General features: G+C 48.6%; 1 protein-coding gene across 2 annotated transcripts in view; it reads right to left on the reverse strand.

Annotated features, from left to right (window-relative positions):
* LOC127055794 (2-5A-dependent ribonuclease-like) overlaps positions 1-19,171 on the reverse strand; it is an 821,333-nt gene that overhangs the window by 480,912 nt on the left and 321,250 nt on the right. The window lies entirely within an intron of this gene.

The raw sequence follows: 19,171 nt of genomic DNA on the forward strand, positions 1-19,171 counted from the left end.
GCTAGGGTGGGTACACATAGCAGGGATGCTGCAGCAGCAGGGACTTCAGCGCAGCCTAGCTGCCCAGCTGAGTACTCAAGGTGCCAGGGAAGGCTGGTACAGCCGCCCTGGTGCTGTAGCGTCACTGCTGTTGGTACCCATGCTTGGCTGAAACTGAGCCGGTACGGACAGAAGCCGGTACTGGCCTGTACACAGCTCACGGCAGCACTTTAACATCCCAGCCCCTTTTGCCTCCCCCATAGGTTGCCATACGGACAGGGCCACCAACGGGGCGGGGAAGGGGCAGCGATGTTAAAGCACTGCCAGACGGTCCTTTGCCACAGCAGTGCTTTAATACTGCTGCCTCCTCCCCATTGGCTGCCCTGACAGTAGGCAGGGCCGCTGATGGGGGGGGGGCACAAAGAGGGCAGCAATGTTAAAGTGCTGCCGCGGCAAAGGACCCACAGCACTTTAATGTTGTTTCCCCTTTTGACCACTAGTCCCCTGGACGCTGGGGGGGGTAAAGGGAGCAGCTGTCCCGGGGCTGGCGATTAAAAGGCAGTGGCTGGGGCCACAGGCCCTTTAAATTGCCGCTGGAGCCCCGAGCGGTACATGCCAGGCAGCGTGGAAGGGCTGGCTGGGGACACTCACTCCCAGCCTCGCCCTTTCCACCCGAGGCCTCACCCTTTCTGGGAGCCAGAGCAAGCCCCAGTACCGGTAAGTCTTTGGAGGTACTTTCACCCCTGCCCATGCTAGCTCGGAGGTGTCCAGACTGGCTGCAGTCAGACCTCCCATTGCGGTATGGACACATCCCTAGTGTAGACAAGGCTGCAATCCCACCTCCCGTGTCAGAAAGGGGGCCTATTGCTTTTACACTTTTGGGTGAATCCTTCTCATTCTTTCCCCACCCTACTGACATCCCAGGTCGTGCTGCAATTCAGGGATTATGGAGTTAATACAGAAGTCACTGGTGGAAATTTTAATGACTTGATATTTGAACATGGCACATCTCTTGGAGTGAGCTCTTGCAGCAATGTGATGAACAAACTAATGTTCTAGGAAGGATTTGATATGATCAGTGCGTAGGGGAATGACGTTTCCTAGTGTTTAGTGGACTGAGGAGTAGAAAGTTCAGTAAACACAATGTGTGAAATCCTAGTTCCAGTGAAATCAGTGAAAGTTTTGCCATTGACTTCCCTTAGGCCAGAATTTCACCTTAAGTCTGTAAACGGGTCCATTGGCAGACCAGCATGGGGAAAGTCAGCTACTCTGTGATCCTACCAGATCATTTTAGACTGTGTATTAAGGAGGAATGATCTTCTAACAAACACCTACCCAATATAGTTGTGTAATTGGCAGTGACTAGTGATTTAGTTCACTTCTGGCCAGTCTGAATCTGAATTAATCATGGTGCCAGTAGAGCCTTTAACAATGCACTGAGATCAAACACAGGTGGTGTGGAAATTACTGTTTTTATTTTATCCAGTGGCTTCTTTGTTCCCCCTATTACACGATGTGTGTTTTCTCCTTTTAGCAACCCCTTAAACCCCAATTCAGGAATTCATCCCTACTCAGGAAAACTTAAGCACCTGCTTAAGTGCTTTCCTTCACTGGGGACTTTGAATGGAAAAAGGGATGCTGCTTTCACATTCTCATATAAAAAAGTATCTACCAGAGTCCTTAACTACAGCGTGCATACAGGCCTCACATGAAGGGTTCTGCAGAGACAGTTTATGAGTCATGCTGTTGGGATGGAAGGAAACGGGGGGTAGGGGGGAAGGTCACTTGTGTTTGAGAAGACAGATGAGTTTCCAATGGCAGGAAGGTACAGTGAGACCCCAAGAAAGCCCTGAAGAGGGAGAGGATTCCTGCACTGTGCTCTAAAGGGCAGAAGTAGGCTAGGGAGACGGGTGCCAGGAATAGGTTACTTGTTATTGTGTCATCTTGAAGTTGAATGGAAATGCAGGAGGACACCACACTAATGTGAGACATTCTGGGTTGTCATGTTTAGAACTGAACAGCAGGTGGCGTCATGACCCTTCCAATAAGCAGAAATGATACCAGGCAGTGGCACAGAGAGGTGGCCCTGAAGGGGGAATCATCCCAGGCAGTGAGGCGACCTGTCTGTGTATCAGGGTACGTCTACACTACGGGATTATTCCAATTTTACATAAACCGGTTTTATAAAACAGATTGTATAAAGTCGAGTGCACGCAGCCACACTAAGCACATTAATTCGATGGTGTGTGTCCATGGTCCGAGGCTAGCATTGATTTCTGGAGCGTTGCACTGTGGGTAGCTATCCCGTAGCTATCCCATAGTTCCCGCAGTCTCCCCTGCCCCTTGGAATTCTGAGTTGAGAGCCCAGTGCCTGATGGGGCAAAAATCATTGTTGCGGGTGGTTCTGGGTACAGCCTCACCCCTCCCTTCGTGAAAGCAGCAGACAATCATTTCACGCCTTTTTTCCTGGGTGAACTGTGCAAACGCCATAGCACAGCAAGCATGGACCCTGCTCAGATCAATACCGCAATAGCTGACGTTGTAAACACCTTGTGCATTCTCGTGCAGTCTATGCTGAACCGGGACCTGCAAAGCCAGGCGAGGAGGAGGCGGCAGCTACGGCAGCGCGGCGACGAGAGTGATGAGGACATGGACACAGAATTCTCTCAAACCGGAGGACCCTGCGCTTTGCAGATCCTGCTGGTAATGGGACAGGTTCTAGCCATTGAACGCCGATTTTGGGCCCGGGAAACAAGCACAGACTGGTGGGACTGCATAGTTTTGCAGGTGTGGGACGATTCCCAGTGGCTGCGAAACTTTTGCATGCGTAAGGACACTTTCATGGAACTTTGTGACTTGCTTTCCCCTGCCCTGAAACGCCATAATACCAAGATGAGAGCAGCCCTCGCAGTGGAGAAGCGAGTGGCAATAGCCCTCTGGAACCTTGCAACGCCAGACAGCTACCGGTCAATCGGGAATCAGTTTGGAGTGGGAAAATCTACTGTGGGGGCTGCTATGATGCAAGTAGCCAAAGCAATCATTAAGCTGCTGCTATGAAAGGTTGTGACTCTGGGAAACGTGCAGGTCATAGTGGATGGCTTTGCTGCAATGGGATTCCCTAACTGTGGGGGGGCGATAGATGGAACCCATATCCCTATCTTGGCACCGGAGCACCAGGGCACCCAGTACATAAACTGCAAGGGGTACTTTTCAATGGTGCTGCAAGCACTAGTGGATCACAAGGGACGTTTCACCAACATCCACATGGGATGGCCAGGAAGGGTTCATGACGCTCGCGTCTTCAGAAGCACTGCTCTGTTTAAACTGCTGCAGCAAGGGACTTACTTCCCAGACCAGAAAATAACAGTTGGGGATGTTGAAATGTCTATAGTTATCCTGGGGGACCCAGCCTACCCCTTGATGCCGTGGCTCATGAAGCCATACACAGGCAGCCTGGACAGTGGTCAGGAGCTGTTCAACTACAGGCTGAGCAAGTACAGAATGGTGGTAGAATGTGCATTTGGCCGTTTAAAGGCGCGCTGGTGCACATTACTGACTTGCTCAGACCTCAGCCAAACCAATGTCCCCTTTGTTATTGCTGCTTGCTGGGTGCTACACAATCTCTGTGAGAGTAATGGGGAGACCTTTATGGTGGGGTGGGAGGCTGAGGCAAATCACCTGGCCGCTGATTACGCGCAGCCAGACACCAGGCGATTAGAAGAGCACACCACGAAGCGGTGCGCATCAGAGAAGCTTTGAAAACGAGTTTCATCAAGGGCCAGGGTACGGTGTGACTGCTGTGTTTGTTTCCCCTTCATGAACCCACCCCCTTTACTGACTCCTTCCCTGTAAGCAACCCACCCTCCCCCTTCGATTACAGCTTGCTTAAGGAAATAAAGTCACTATCGTTTAAAAATCATGTATTCATTATTAAAAAGTAATTATAAAAAGAGGCAGAGAACTGACAAGGTATCCTGGGTGTGGTTTGGGAGGAGGATAGGAGGGAAGGAAAAGGCCATTAACCACATTTCAATGTAATGACAGCCTTTTGGTTGGACTGTCCACGGGGGTGGAATGGGCGAGTGCACGAAGCCTTCCCCCACGCGTTCTTACACGTCTGAGTGAGGAAGATATGGAACATGGTGAGTGCTCTTCCTGAAGATCCACCAGACGTCGGAGGATATCAGTTTGATTACGCAGCAGCTCCAGCGTTGCATCCCGCTACCGCTGATCTTCCTGCCTATACCTCTGATCTTCCTGTCGCCATCTCTCATCTCGAGCGTCTCTCCTATCCTCACGTTCGTCCCTCCTATCCTCATGTTGGTCCCTCCTGTCCTCACGTTCACTGGCATCTTTCCTGTACTTTGCTACCACGTCCTTCCACTCATTCAGATGAGCTCTTTCATTGCGGGTTACTTCCATGATTTCCGAGAACATTTCGTCTCGCGTCTTCTTTTTCCTCCGCCTTATCTGAGATAGCCTTTGGGATGGAGTAGGGAGGCTTGAAAAATGTGCAGCTGCATGAGGGAGGGATAAAAGGGAGAAAAGTATTTAAAAAGATACATTTTACAGAACAATGGTTAAACTCTTTCACAGTGAACAACACTATTCACCTTACATAGCACATGTGATTTCACTACAAGGTTGCATTTTGCATCTTAATATTGAGTGCCTGTGGCTCTGGTGTTACAGATCTCACAGACGCAGGTCCGGGCATCAGAATTCAGCTTGCATGCGGCCACAGTAAGCCATTGTCTTTCAGCTTCTCCTGCCTTCATATACACAGTGCCCTCTGATGCTTCTTTCCTGTTAACATGCAGCAGCAGAAGCCAACCCCTCCTCATCCAATTCTCTAGGATGATTGCTTTACCCCTCCCCCCACCACATGGCTGGTATCATGGAAGATCACTGCTAATCACCTGCCTTCCCTCCCCCCCCCCCACCGCGTGGCTGGTAGCTGGGAAGATTCCTGCTAGCCAAACTCAAAAAAGCTCAGCGCTATCCTTCCTCCCCTCCCCCTGCTTGGGTACGTGAAAGGAAGGATTTCTTTTAAGCAACAGCCCAGTAGGAAAATGGCCATCTCTGTCCCCTTAATTAAATTCCTGAATTTCAACCAGGTTACCATGAACAATATCACTCTGCTGAGGATAACAGAGCGAGATAAAGAACGGATGTTTCTTGAATGCCAGCAATCACCGGGACCATACGCAGCTATGCTTTGTCATGCAATGATACCCGATTACTTGCTACATGCATGGCGTGGTAAAGTGTCCTACTATGGTGGACAGAACAAGGCTGCCTTGCCCAGAAACCTTCTGCAAAGGCTTTTGGAGTACCGCCAGGAGCGCTTCATGGAGATGTCCCTGGAGGATTTCCGCTCCATCCCCAGACATGGTAACAAACTTTTCCAGTAACTTTACTGGCCGCGAATGCATCCCAAGCCCTCATGGCAAATCAATCATTAAAAAATGCTTGCTTTTAAAGAATGTTTTATATTTACAAGGTACACTCACCAGAGGTCGCTTCCATGGCTTCACTGTCTGGGCTAGTGGCTTGGGAGGGCTGGGAGGGTAATTCCGTCTAGGTCACAAAAAGCTCCTGGCTGTTGGGGCTAACTGAATGCTGTGTGCTCGCTGCAAGGTCGTCCTCCTCTTCCTCCTCATCTTCCCCCTCCGCAGAATCCTCAGCCATGGTTGAGATTACAACCCCCACCTCGGAATCCACGGACAGGGGTGGGATAGTGGTGGTGCAGCCCCCTAAAATTGCATGCAGCTCAGCGTAGAAGCGGCATGTTTTCGGCCCTGACCCGGACCTTCCGTTTGCTGCTTTGGTTTTCTGGTAGGCTTGTCTGAATTCCTTAACTTTCACTCTGCACTGCACTGAGTCCCTGGTGTGGCCTTTTCCCATCATAGCCTTGGAAATTTTTTCAAATATTTTTTCATTTCGTCTTTTGGAACGGAGTTCTGTTAGCACTGAATCCTCTCCCCATATAGCGATCAGATCCAGTACCTCCCGGGCGGTCCATGCTAGAGCTCTTTTTCCATTCTCAGGAGACTGCATTGCTTCCTGTGCTGATGAGCTCTGTGTGGTCACCTGTGCTGATCAGAGCTCCATGCTGGCCAAACAGGAAATGAAATTCAAAAGTTCGCGGGGCTTTTCCTGTATACCTGGCCAGTGCATCCGAGTTCAGATTGCTGTCCAGAGCGGTCACAGTGGTGCACTGTGGGATACCGCCCGGAGGCCAATACCATCAATTTGCGGCCACACTAACCCTAATCTGATATGGTAATACCGATTTTAGCGCTACTCCTCTCGTCGGGGAGGAGTACGGAAACCAATGTAAAGAGCCCTTTATATCGATATAAAGGGCTCGTAGTGTGGACGGGTGCAGCGTTAAATCGGTTTAACGCTGCTAAAATCGGTTTAAACGCGTAGTGTAGACCAGGCCTCTGTCTGTCTATCTTCCACACTGGATTAAGCGCTCACCTGCAATCAATGCACTCAAAAAAAGCAGACAAACCAAAGTGTCTCTGGCAATGGTAGGGGGTGGTAATTTTCCTCCTTTATTCCCATCATTCTGGGACTCACTGCAAAGCCCCTCACTCCAGGTAATTGCAAGCATACCCTTTGGAAATACCCAGCTACGGGTAAGAGATGTCCCCTGTCTCCAGATCCCCTAAACCTCCCTATGACATCTGCAGAACAGCCCCTGGATAGCATGGCCTTTGCGACAGACATTCAGCAATTGGCTCAGCTGAGCAGGGATTTCATATGACCTGCCCTGTCACTGAAGGGGCAGCACATGGTTCTGAATACAGGCCAAGGGCCAGATCCTCAGCTGGTGGATATTGGCTCAGCTCTGTGGAAATCAGAGGAGCTAGGCTGATTTACATCAGTTGAGGAGCTGGCCCTGAGTTTCTAAGGCCCTTTTACATGTTTTCTTTTAGCCATCTTTGTTATTAGTGATGTAATTGGCTCTGAACGTGGCCACCTAAGGTTTTTCTGAGCCCTTTCCCAGCACGGTGTAAGTGATGGCAGGGGGTCAGAACAGCCATCTCCACACACTCACTGCCGCAGCAGGGGGAGGGGTGGAAGTCATGAAAGGCTAAGCTGTGTCATTGCTGCCAGAGCGGGAACAGCCTGCAGTATCCAGGGATTGTGCTTCCCCCAAGCTCCATGGCCTGCGCTGTGGGCATGAGCAGAGGCCTCAGACCCTGGCCATGCCCCTTTGGGGTGATGTGTCCTTTCAGGGTGCAGAGAGGGACTGCTCTCTGCATTCTGCCCAGCACTGGGACACAGGCCCTTTATGGGTGGGAAGAGAGCAGGCTCTTTTCCCTCTTCCCCATGTGTCCCCAGCTGTGTAGTGACACCCAGAGGAGAGCGCCACTTGGTAGCCAAGCCATGCTGTGTACATCTGGGTGGAAGGATAGGGATTCCAATGTATCAGCCCATTATTACAGGTGGAGAAACTGAGTCAGAAGGAGGGTGAGTGACCTGCCTAAAGCCACCAACAGAATAGGTATGTAAAGGAAGCTTGGGGCTCCTAGCTCCCAGTTCTCAGCCCTCTAGGTCACATCTCTCCTCTCCCAGGAGAGTAGTTTGGGTGAGTCTGAAAGATGTATGTAGGGCAATCAGCGCTCTGGATTGGTGACTGCATGTGTGCTCACTGCCACTTGGCTCTTTGCTTTGCCCAGAAGAACTGTGCCTCACCTACCTGTTCACTCAGTCTGATAGAACATGGGCCAAAATTGTGTCCCTTCCCCCTCAGCTCCATTATATCCTTCATGAGGCGGGGCTGTTGAGCTCAGGACAACAGAGAAGAAAAGAACACTACCTCAGCAAGCTCTGCTGCCTGTTCTCAGCTGGCATCCTGGGATTGGCTGGACAGCAGAGGGTGTGGTTGAAAATTTCTGCAGACTCCCTGTCCAACACACATCTGGTCCTGGCAGCAGGGCCTGATGTTGCCCCTTCCCAGGAGAGTTAAGACTCCTCTTGTAAAATCACTAGATGTGTTCCACTCCAGGTGGCAAATTCACCCCTGCCCAGACACTAGGGATGCACCTGATCAGAGGCTAGTTCAGCCTCTGCTGCAGAGTAGGCCAGGCTCGAGAGCAGCCCTAAATTGCACCCCTGCTGCAATGGCTTCTGTGGGGCATTGCAGGAGTGTAGGATTGCCAGGGTGCAGTTCTTCATTGGCTACACCCCAGCTACCCCTGCCTTACCCCAAAACACCTCCTGCCCCAGAGATAGTGCAGGTGCAGCTTTGTGCTCTGCATCCAGGTTATTCCCTGGTGGAGTCTATGTCTGCCTTACAGCCTTTGGCACTGGCCTAGCTGGCAGAAGGGGGCATAGTGCAAGGATTAATGGGGGGTCCTAGCTTGCCAGCAAAACACAGGGGACAGCTGAGGTCAGCAGACAGGAAACTCTGACAACAGGTTCATCGCTTTCACTTGTATGGGCTTTTCTTACAACCTGTGTTCCTGATGCAGCACTCCTGCCACCAGCAGTATGCAGCAATCATAAGATAGCACAAGGTCCCTGGGGGACAGAGGCCACGGTAGGGCTGATCTCTGCAGTGTATCTCCTCATTGGGGGCAATAGAGAGAGATGGCCCATGTGTTTGCAGCAGGAGCAGGAGGCCTGGAGGTGGCAGCTGGGGAAAGGGCAAGGGGGAGAAGTCTGTTGTAAGCACTGAGGAGAAAATACCTCCGGAATTTGATAAACATGTTTGCGTTCCCATGGTCAGTTCTGGAGCAAGTCTCTGGCATGGGGCTAGGTGGCACTGTGCTGTTGAAGATGCCAGCTTTTGGATGGTGCTGCTTTGAGCACTGGAGCCACTGAAGAGCCCACAGTGCTTTTCATCAGAGGCATTGACCCCAGCACTCAGCCGGACTGCGAGTTGGGTAATTACGTTCTGCATCTAGGCAATTCCCCCTGCAGGCTCAACTGGATGCTGCATTTTCCTTTTATTATTTTCCCACTGCTGCATGTAGTGTTACCGTATGGTGTTAAATAGCTGCCTTGTCCTATCCCAGAGGTGGCTGCAAAGTGCTGAGTGATGTGATTCCTATGTTTGCGAAGATTTGGATCCTTCATGGGGAAGGGTGCTAAATCAATTTGCGATTAAAATAGGGTGGCCTCTGATGCCATTCGGTTACTTCTAACTCCCTACAAGTATGGTGCTGTGAGAAAGGAGAGGCCCATTCTGCCTCCCCTTGGGACCTGGGAATTAAGTGACTGTGCCCTGGAGAGGTGCTGTGGGAGCTCCTGCCCATGGGCCTCTGGGTGAGCAAGGGAGGCTGCTATAAGCCTAGTGTCACATTGTCTTGGAGGCAGGGTTAGTAGCTGGCCTGTTCCCTTCCTGCTCTCACTTCTCTCAGTTGCTCCAGCTGCCACTGCTGGTTCCTAGGGAGAGATATAGTTCTTAAGAATCTCCTCCTAGAGAGGTGCTGAGGGTTGGCTGTGGCTGGAGGAAGGAAGGTGGATTTCAAATCCCTGTTTGTTTGTTTTTTGCACTGCTGTTGTGCCTAGGAACCCCCTGGCATGGGCTGTGCTAGGTGCTATAGAAACCCAGAACAAAAGGCAGTCCCTGCCCTGAAGAGCTAGAGAAGCAGATGGCAGGTAATTATCTGACACAATGCAATAAAATCAAAAGCAAAGTAATAGTGTGAAAACCCTTCAAGGGCTTTAAGAAAAGACAATGCTGGAGACAGAGAGAGGCAAAAACCATATCCACAAGCCCAAGCAGGAGAGAGTTGAGAGGGGCAGAAGAAGAAAATACTCTATCCAAAAATCTCTTGTCTTTGAATCATTCTTGAGATTCAACTTGATCCTTCTTGGCATATTCTTGTAGACCACCCATCTCAAATTCCTAGCAGGTTGAATAGCAAAGAGGGAAAAAAATCTAATGTATTGCTTGCTTATGGTGGCCATTATATCTATTTCAGATAAGGAATGCATAATCATTACAGTCGGACTGAAGGAATCACTTTCATTTGAGGATCAGACGAATATCTTTCATATGTGGCCCATGACATGTAGCCCTACAAAGAGACCCCCAGCGGATGTAACGTGGTGTCACTCCATTGAAGGCAATAGCCCAGTAATGCTTATCTGTTAAGATGGATTTTAGTGAATTGGGAATGGATTTTGCTGTCTGTAACCAATTCAGTAAAATCTACTTCTAGCTACTTCAAGCTGAAACGAGTTTTAGATAGCTTGGTAGGACAAAAGATGTATCTCTCATCTTGATGGCACCAGAAAGTTTGTTGCATTCCAAGCTAGTATGGCTCCACAGCTGAGGGCTAATGATACAGGCAGGGCAGGGGTGATCCTTGAAGGTCGCACAAAACATTACATGCTCCTGAAATTCTGCTTTCTTACGTGTCCAGTCGTGCAGAATTCCCAGTGAAGTCAATGGAGGAGTTCTGCACATGGCAGGCCTGCAGGATTGAGCCCTTAACGGCTGGTCTCTGCTTTCTTGTTCAATGTCAGAGTTCATTATACGCATGTGATTGCCACTGTTTTTCCTTGTTATTTGTGTTACAGTAACACCAAGATTTGGGCCGACTACGTAGTAAGAGTCAGTGCCTGCCTCGAAGAGTTTACATTCTAAACAGACAAGTGAAGAAAGGAAATATTGTGATCCTCAGATCACAGATGGAGAGGCTAAGGTGCAGAGAGATTAATGACTTGCCCAGGGTTACAGAGGAACTCTGCGGCAGAGTCAAGAAATGAATCCAGGTCTGCTGAGCCGCAGTCCAGTGCTTAAGCCAAAAGACCAACCTTCCACTGGAAGTCACGTTACTGTTAGGATTTTGCTAATTATTCTCTCAGGCCTTTCTTTTTCTGTGATAGCCTTGAGTTTGGCAGCACAGGTCACAATTCCCCTTGGTTCTTATTATTTTCTTGCCATCTTTCCGTCTTTCCATCAGTCCTGAGATCCTTCCATAGTTTTCACTCTGTCCTCACTTAAGCAGACACCTTCTGAAGTCAAAGGGAGTAGTGTGTGAGTACAGAATTAAAGATTTGGCCCAGTGACTAGAACTGGGACTTTCTAGAATTGAATGTATTTGTGAAATGCTTCTGTCCTGTGGTTATTTAGCTCCCATCTCAGTATTTGTGGTAAGAATTTGTGTAATTTTAGTGATATGTGTAATAATGATCTAATCATCATGACCAGGGCGGTGTCTCCATTTCACACCCAATCCCATTTTCTCGGGCTCATTTTCTTAACTATCACTTCTGTGTCTAGAGCTCTGATGCGCTCCAAGTCAAACACACACCATTTCGCGCAGTATCCCTGTGCTGCTCTCTCCTGCTTCTTGTTCCCGTTCTTGCAAAGGTGGCACCTTTGCTGAGAATGGGCAGGGGGAAAGGCCGTAGGGTGAAGGGATATTTTTGGGGTGAAGTTGTAAAGTGGCCCCTTGTTCAGGCTTTTCCTCCCTCCAACACTTACTTGTCCCCTCATGCTCCCGACTACCATCTGCCCCACTGTGCTGCCGCCCCCTCTCACAGGGACTTGGCCTAAAGATAGTGTTAATAAGCACAATGTTTGGTGCAGGGTGATGGTGTTAACAGCACAGTGATAGAGAAGGGGCTATAGTAGACTCCTATTTTCCTAGGTTAACAATAACCTCACAGGCCTGGAGAGGGGGCCTCAGGGGCCGTTAAGGCAGTCATAGACTATTAGGGTTGGAAGGGACCTCAGGAGATCATCTAGTCCAACCCCCTGCTCCAAGCAGGACCAATCCCCAGGTTTTTACCCCCGTTCCCTTAATGGCCCCCTCAGGGATTGAACTCACAACCCTGGGTTTAGTAGGCCAATGCTCAAACCCCTGAGCTATCTCTCCCCCCACACCCCTTCTCAAACACCGGTTGCTATAAGAACTTCAATTAGAGAAAGGTGCATTCCTGGCTGTGTCGCAAAGAATTGGCTGGGAATCCTGGGCTACATTTGGATTTCTGGCCAGGTTTCAATGGACTGCAAGCCTGCCTCGTATTGTAATATAGTGTGTTTCTTTCTAGATATTACTCTCTAGAGAGAGCAGCAGGGGGCGCTGTCTGCTCACACATCCTGGAACTCTCCAGCTGACTGTATTAGAGGCAGCAAAGTACTGAAGAGGGACAAGCCAAGTAATAGAAGGTGCCCTCTGGAGCTTGTTTGCGTGACTGAATTAACTGGCCTCCCCTGAGCTCCTGCCAACCTCCACCCCCCTGCTTGGGTTTTCAGGGTTGCACCTTTATGGGAAGGCTATTTTTGAAAACTGCCCCGCCCCTTCTCTACCCCAGGTCCTGTAATAAGAGAATAAGGAGGCACTTTGTGAAATGAATGGCTGGTAAATTTAGATCAAATAAAAGAAAATCCTTGCTCACAGCATGTGCAGCCACCCTGATGGAAAGCACCGTTGGGAGCAGGTCGTCCAGGACCAGCACTGAGGCTGCATTGTAGTAAGGCCTGGGTGGCTGGTTTTCTGACCTGTAATAACAAAGTAGTTATGTGGGCCAAGAATAGTAGAGGCAATTCAGGCTCCTGATTCAAGCATACACTGATCACTGGAGTGTGGGCAGGAAGGAACACCCCACCCCAGCTTCTCCAATGTGCAGCACTATACAAATGGCTACATTAGTGAGGAGGTGGGGCCCACATTGTTAAAATGGTCCAGCAAGCTGGTGTTAGAGCTGGAGGAGGCTGTGGAGGCACTCTTCAGGTGCAAACTGAGTAAATGCCTTGATTTTTGTTACTGCCCAGGTAATTAGTGTATCGGGGAAATCCCCCTAAGCGAAGCATCCTGACCACAAATTACCGCAGCTCTCAGCATTTCTTCATCCACTTTGCAGCTAAGGCAGTAGCTGAAGCATTGTGGCAGCTTTTCACAGTGCTCTCTTGCCCACCCTCCTGTCCTGCACACGTGGAGACTGGGACACAGGATGCCCTGGATGTTACCATATCAGGGACTGTTGTGCACGTTTCCAGGCTGCTGAATACCTGACTGGTATCTATAGAGAACATTCCCTTCCCAGCGAGGCAGGGGCTGTGCTTAGGCAGGCCGGTCATGCACTCCCCTCCCCCCAGAAGAATATGCGTGTGTAAATGTTTAATGCCTGGTTGTTTAGCCCTTGCACACATTAGTGAGCACTTCCCTATGTGACATGTCCCCCTGAAGTCAGTGGAGTTACTGGTGGCTGTAAGAGCTCATCTCTGTAAGGATCCTTAAACGTTTTGTGCCAGATTCTCAACCAGCGTAAATCACTGTAGCTCCATGGACCCAGCTGAAGATATGACGTGGGCGTGGCACAGCCATTGTGCAAACACGGTTCAGGTAATAACCTGCCTGGGACTTCTCAGCAGGCCAGGGTTTGCAGTCTGCCAATGATAACAGCAAAGATAAGATACAAGAACCCTGCACTCAGTTAGACTCCCCCTCCTTCTTTTATCATCCTCTTGAAAGGTGCTTTGTACCATGTTCAACAAGGCATTGAGCCGGTACAAACAGCTGTCCTACACACACTCACACTCCTCTCCTCCAACAGCCCTTATCCTAAGCAACCTCTGTGCTTCATTTCATACACTAACTCTCCATGCTGCAGCTTAACCCCCAGCCCCATATCAAACTCTACCAGAACAGCTGGAGAGCGAACAACCAAAGTAAGCCCAGGTTAGCAGTGGCTGAAACTACCAGCTCATGGTGGTTTGGTGGCCTCCATGAAATGAATTGGAGGTTTCATGGAAGCCACCAGCTAACTGGCACCCGGGTTGCAGAGCCAGTGCTAGGCATAAGCAGATTAAGCAATTGCTTAGGGCCCTGAGCAGCTCAACGTGGGCCCCCTATTCGCTTTTCATTATGTGTTGTGGGGGGACTATTCCTGCTTAGGGCCCCCAATGAGCTATTCCCTCTGCTGGGTTGACAGGTTCAGCAGAGAGGATCGGGCCTATATGGAAGTTGAACTTCCCTTCAGCCACTAGACAAGGTCTCTCCAGCACAGGGTTGAAGAACACTGATGGGGCAGCGTGGGAGAAGCTTGCACAGTCAATGTCCACGTTCTGTCAGTGCTGTGAATAAACACCCCAGGGCTGTTGGTCCCACATCTTTCACTCACTCCAAAAAGGGAGTCGAGAGAGAAAGTCTCTGGGTGCTTATGAGAGCCATATTGGACAGTGCTGGTCATGCTGATGTCAGGATGAGATGCCTGATTGCATATGTACATTCCATCATTGTGCCAGTGTAATGCACTGGATGGGTGCATGTGATCATGTCTCCCTCTAGCCATTGGATATAGCAAGGCTAAGGGCCTGCTGCTTTCTGACAGCTAACGCTTACTCCTTTAGTGCAAGTGATGAGGGCTTGTCAGTGCTTCTGGTACAGCAGTGTGGTGTCTGTGTGTGTATGTAGTAAAACACAGGGGGCCAGACCCTCCCAAAGAACTCAATGGAGGCATGCCAGTTGACTCTGGGTGAGGATCTGGCCCAGAGTGGGAAACGTTTCTGAAGCAGAGCCAGCTAGGAAGAGAAAAGAAGTGCAAGGCCATGAGAGAAGATCAGGCTGTGGATGTGCAAACCAGGAAAAATAGAAGAGAAACACTAGATGAGAAAATCCGTGACCAATGGAAGAAACTAATAACAAAGGATATGGATAGAGAAATTAGTTTATCTCCAAGGGAGATGGGTGGCAGACTCCACCCACAGGATCAGCATCTGGGACGGAAGAGAAGATCTAAAATGAATTGTGACCATACCCCCAGACGTGCTGTATCAGGTAAGAATATAAAGATCCTGGGATGAGTGGAGCCCACCATATAGCCCAGATAGAGACCAAAGAAGTTCTAGCCGAGCAGAAGGAATCTCCCCTGACAAAGAGGGGAGGTACTAGAGAAGAAGAGGGAAGGGATAGAAGAAGAAAAGCATCATTGCCAGAATGATGTTTAAAAAAGGCAATGCAGGTGAAGAGAGAATGTAAGCGCAAAGGTGCCGTGTGTGTTGGGGAAGGGGAGACTGTGGAGTGTTCAGAAGTGTGATAGCAAAATGTGCAGATGTACCCAAGGTAGCCTCAATCTAGCTATAGTGCAGTGAAGCTGTGGCCACACAGAGTTCAGTGTGGGCTAACTGCCTAAATAACTACCCATGGCCCCACATAGGTTTCAGCATGAACTGCATACGCCTTTGTTACTGCCACCTCCCTAATCCAGGACCCAAACTAGTTGGATAAAATCTAGCTCTAGTACATCTCTATGTGCTTCCATCACACACCCTGATTGCAGTGTAGACATACCCCAGAAAAGAACTAAGCTAATATGGTTCTTAACCAGCAAATATATTGGGTCAAACCCTGCTCTTGTTCACACTGGTGTAAATCTGGAGTATCTCCCTTTGAACTGGGCCTGTTGCCTGGTATTAGTGAATATAGCCATTAATTAGTTTACTGGACTGCCGCTGGCCGGCTTCCCAGCGAGCTCCTGCTAGTTTATGATGTTCCTGAATGATATCATCACAGCCAATGTAGAACATTCTGAAAAACGCTTGGTTGTCCTGATCCCCAGTTTCAGTGATTTCCAAACGGACTCACAGAGGGGATCAATATGGGGAAGCAGGTATCAACACAAACCCTACCAGAATAACAGAAACCACATCAACTTCCTGCCATGTAAGTTGTATAGTTACCTCAGTAAAATCTCTCCCGTTGGCTTCAATGAAGCCAGTTTCATAAACCCTTTCCTTGTGCAATGCCATTTGATTGTGAGGTTTAAACTGGATGGCACTGGAAGTGTTTTCAGTCAAAGGTCCTTAACTCTGAAATTTGTGCACCCACAGTGATCCAACAGCACCCAGGGACTGTTGTGATAATTGAGCCTACAGCTTTACCTTCATTGTGAGTTTAACTGTAAGCAGTGAGTGAAAGTTTATAAGATGTAACAATAACTTAGAGCAACAAACGTTGCTGGGAAAAGGTATAAAGAGGAGACAGAGACTGAGTTAGTCCAAACAAAAAGGCCTCCTGATAACACAGTCCTTGAGTTCTAAGTGTGGAACTACAAATCAGAGAACCAAAATTGGTGTGTCGGAAACTAGGCCTAATTGGTGGACAAAATAATGAAGTGATGGGCTATTCCACCCACCACTCCCCTTTTGGGGTCCTTAAAGGAAGACTTTGGGGAGAAAAATTAGTAAGTGGAGTGGGCTTCACCATCATGGCTGCCACCCCAACTATCTCATAGGACCACAGACCTTCTTCATCCTAGTCATGAGAGATGTTCTGAGCAGCCTGAGTCAGAGAGAGGCACCCAGACAACATCACCACCTCTACCAGCTCCAGCTGAATCCCAAACGCCACCGCAGATGAAACAGGACTGGACTTTAACCACAGCAGCAGCAGCTCTAGCTCATCTCAGCTAACTTCTCTTTTCCCCATAGGATGGTTATTGCCATCTTTATCATCATCTAAGAGACCGTGAGACACACGGGCTTTGCCTTCTAAAAACTCTCTCCAGCTCAAGGGAAAGGGAACAAGGGTTGTTGTTAAAATGAAAGCCTCACTGAACACTTTACCTGTCAAATGCTTTAAGTGATTTCCCTTCTCTTCTTGACCTTTAATAAGAGGTTAAAATAATTTGTAAAAGTGTGTTTGCCACAGACCGTGCTAAGCAATATGAGGTCTCTATAGAACAAAGCCCCAAAGTTATTTAATGCTGTTTAATGTTGGACAGTGACTGTGCTATGTTAACACCTTTGGTCTAAGTACTCCATGTAAATTAATACAAAATTTTTGGGTTCCCAATGTGGGGCCCAAGCGGTTAAATACATACTCAGAAGCTGGCACCTTGGCAAACAAGCAATTGTTTCCAAAGTTGGTTTAAAAGAAAAGTTTGTTTTAAAATTCTTTAATGTGTTGAGTTTGAGATAAACGTGCAAAACAAACTGAACATTTTTGCTTGAAAAAAGAGAGGGTTAACAACTGTTTTATAGTTATTTTTTTTAAAAAATTTGTAAAATGCTTGGGTTCATTTTTTTTCCCCTTGTGTTTTGAGGTTTGTAGTTTCTGTGACTGGTAATTTAAGAAAAAGTAAAAGGAATAATGAGTTGTTTAAAATTGTTGAAGGTTAATTTGGCTAAAGCAGACTTCCTGAAATAACATCTTAATTCTCTTCTTAAGAAAATGCCAGCTTTACTCTGGGCTGCTATTGCATTAACTGTGAATTAAATCTCAAACCAGCAGAACCAAAGGTTCCTGGAGCACCAAACTTTTTGTGGGTTTTTTTTTTTATGATTGTTTTGGTTTTGCAATGTTTTTTAACTTGTTGCTTTTGTGCTTTAGCAAAGGCTCCCCCGCACACACACTTTTGTTTTTTATGTCAGTGATTTCTGTTATTGTTCTCAGCACAGTGCTAGTGTTGTAGCTCAGATCCCCAGAATGGGCTAAGTTGCCAAGATGGCCATGTTGTCCTCACAAATGGTGGTAGTAAAATGCATGCGCAAGAGCTAACGTTGCTCATGGATGCAAAAGTGGTTCCAAAAGAACATCTTTTTGTTGCTTCTTTTTAAAAGAGGCAACACACTTGGTTAAAAATGCCCTCAGGGCTAATGTTTTTCTCCAAGTGACCAAGCTTAACCTCCAGTGCCTAAAATCTTCCTGGGTTGTGTAAATGTACAGCCTTTTCTGTGTAAGCAGCAAAAGGGGTGCCGAGGAGGAGCTCTTTCCATTATTACCCACTCTGGGCATACAGCCAAGGAAGTGAGAAGGGCTGGTTTGTTCTTACACATCTTACAAACAGCACCAGTTCTATGTTTTGTTTTCACTACAAATGAAATGGGTTATAAGTTCTTAAGCCTTTCAAAGGCTACAAAGCTTACCTGTAATCTTTGCAATATTTGATCAAATGGATTTGCAAATCCCAAGCTTGGGATAAGGAATTTGCTAACATTAAAATATAACCAAGGACCCTTTTTCTAAATGCTTGAACTAAAATAAGATGTTTCTTTTGTGACAAAGTTCCTCCTCTATCTTGGTGGGTCCAGCACTTATCGGCAGATTTGTTCACCTCAGAGATTCACTGTGTGGGTCAGGGAACAGCCCAGAGATCTTCCCCTCTGATAGAACCCACAGGCCAGGTCAATCCCCCCTGTGTCTAATCTGGAGTTGGGAAGTTTAGGGGGGAACCTGGGCCCACCCTCTACTGTAGGTTCCAGCCCAGGGCCCTGTGGATTACAGCTGTCTAGAGTGTCTCCTAGAACAGCTGTGTGACAACTACAACTCTCTGGGCTGCTTCCCCATGGCCTCCTCCCAGCACCTTTTTTTAGCCTCACCACAGGATCTTTCTCATGGTATCTAATAATGCTTGTACTCTTCAATCCTCCAGCAATACACCTTCCCACTCTCAGCTCCTTACATACACACCACAAATTGAAGTGAGGTCCTTTTTAACTCAGGTGCCCTGATTAGCCAGCCTGTCCTAATTGATTCTAGCAGTTTCTTCTCAATTGGCTCCAGGTGTCCTAATTAGCCTGCCTTAATTGGTTCCAGCAAGTTTCTGCGTGTTTTGGAACTACCCCTGTCACCTTACTCAGGGAAAAGGAACTGGCTTGCTCTGAAGGCTGAGATACCTGCCTTCCCTTCTTTTGAGGTCATTCTGCTGGCTGGTTGCCCCCTTAGCTGCTGCGGGGAGGACCCTGCTGGTTTGACTCTCAAAGGGGAGTGCAAGGCCCCACTTTTTCCATCATTTTTGGGGCTTCCCTTGGCTGGGTTGCTACTGCCCTTGCCGCTGCTGGAGCTGAAGAGGGAGTAGGGGAGGTCTGTTTTGTGGAGGGGGTTTGTAACATCCCTGCTTCTGTGGTGGTAGGTGCCTTTGCTGTGGGAGTGGCCTGGAGCCCTCCCTGTGGTCCATCCGCTCCCCTACTGCCACCACCACTGCCCCCTCCACCTGCCTTCTGACTCCGCTCTCTGTTCCCTGACCCAACAGTTTCCTCTGCCCTTCTAATCATCCAGAGAAAGTAGTGGCAGTGAACAGGCATTTGTTTTTCAGATGCCTGTGGGTGCTCGTTTCCTTTCCCTTCCCTTCCCTTCCCTTGGCTTTGTCCTCCCTCCCTTGCTGCATTTGGCCGGTGGACCCCCTTTTCCTCTGCCTTGTCCACTGCTTGCCCCCTTTCCCTTTGCTGCCTGCCTGTCTGTCCCCCTTCTACTGCCCTGTTTTCTCTGGATTG

The sequence above is a fragment of the Gopherus flavomarginatus genome, chromosome 7, assembly GCF_025201925.1.
Source record: "Gopherus flavomarginatus isolate rGopFla2 chromosome 7, rGopFla2.mat.asm, whole genome shotgun sequence".
Lineage (NCBI taxonomy): Eukaryota > Metazoa > Chordata > Testudines > Testudinidae > Gopherus > Gopherus flavomarginatus.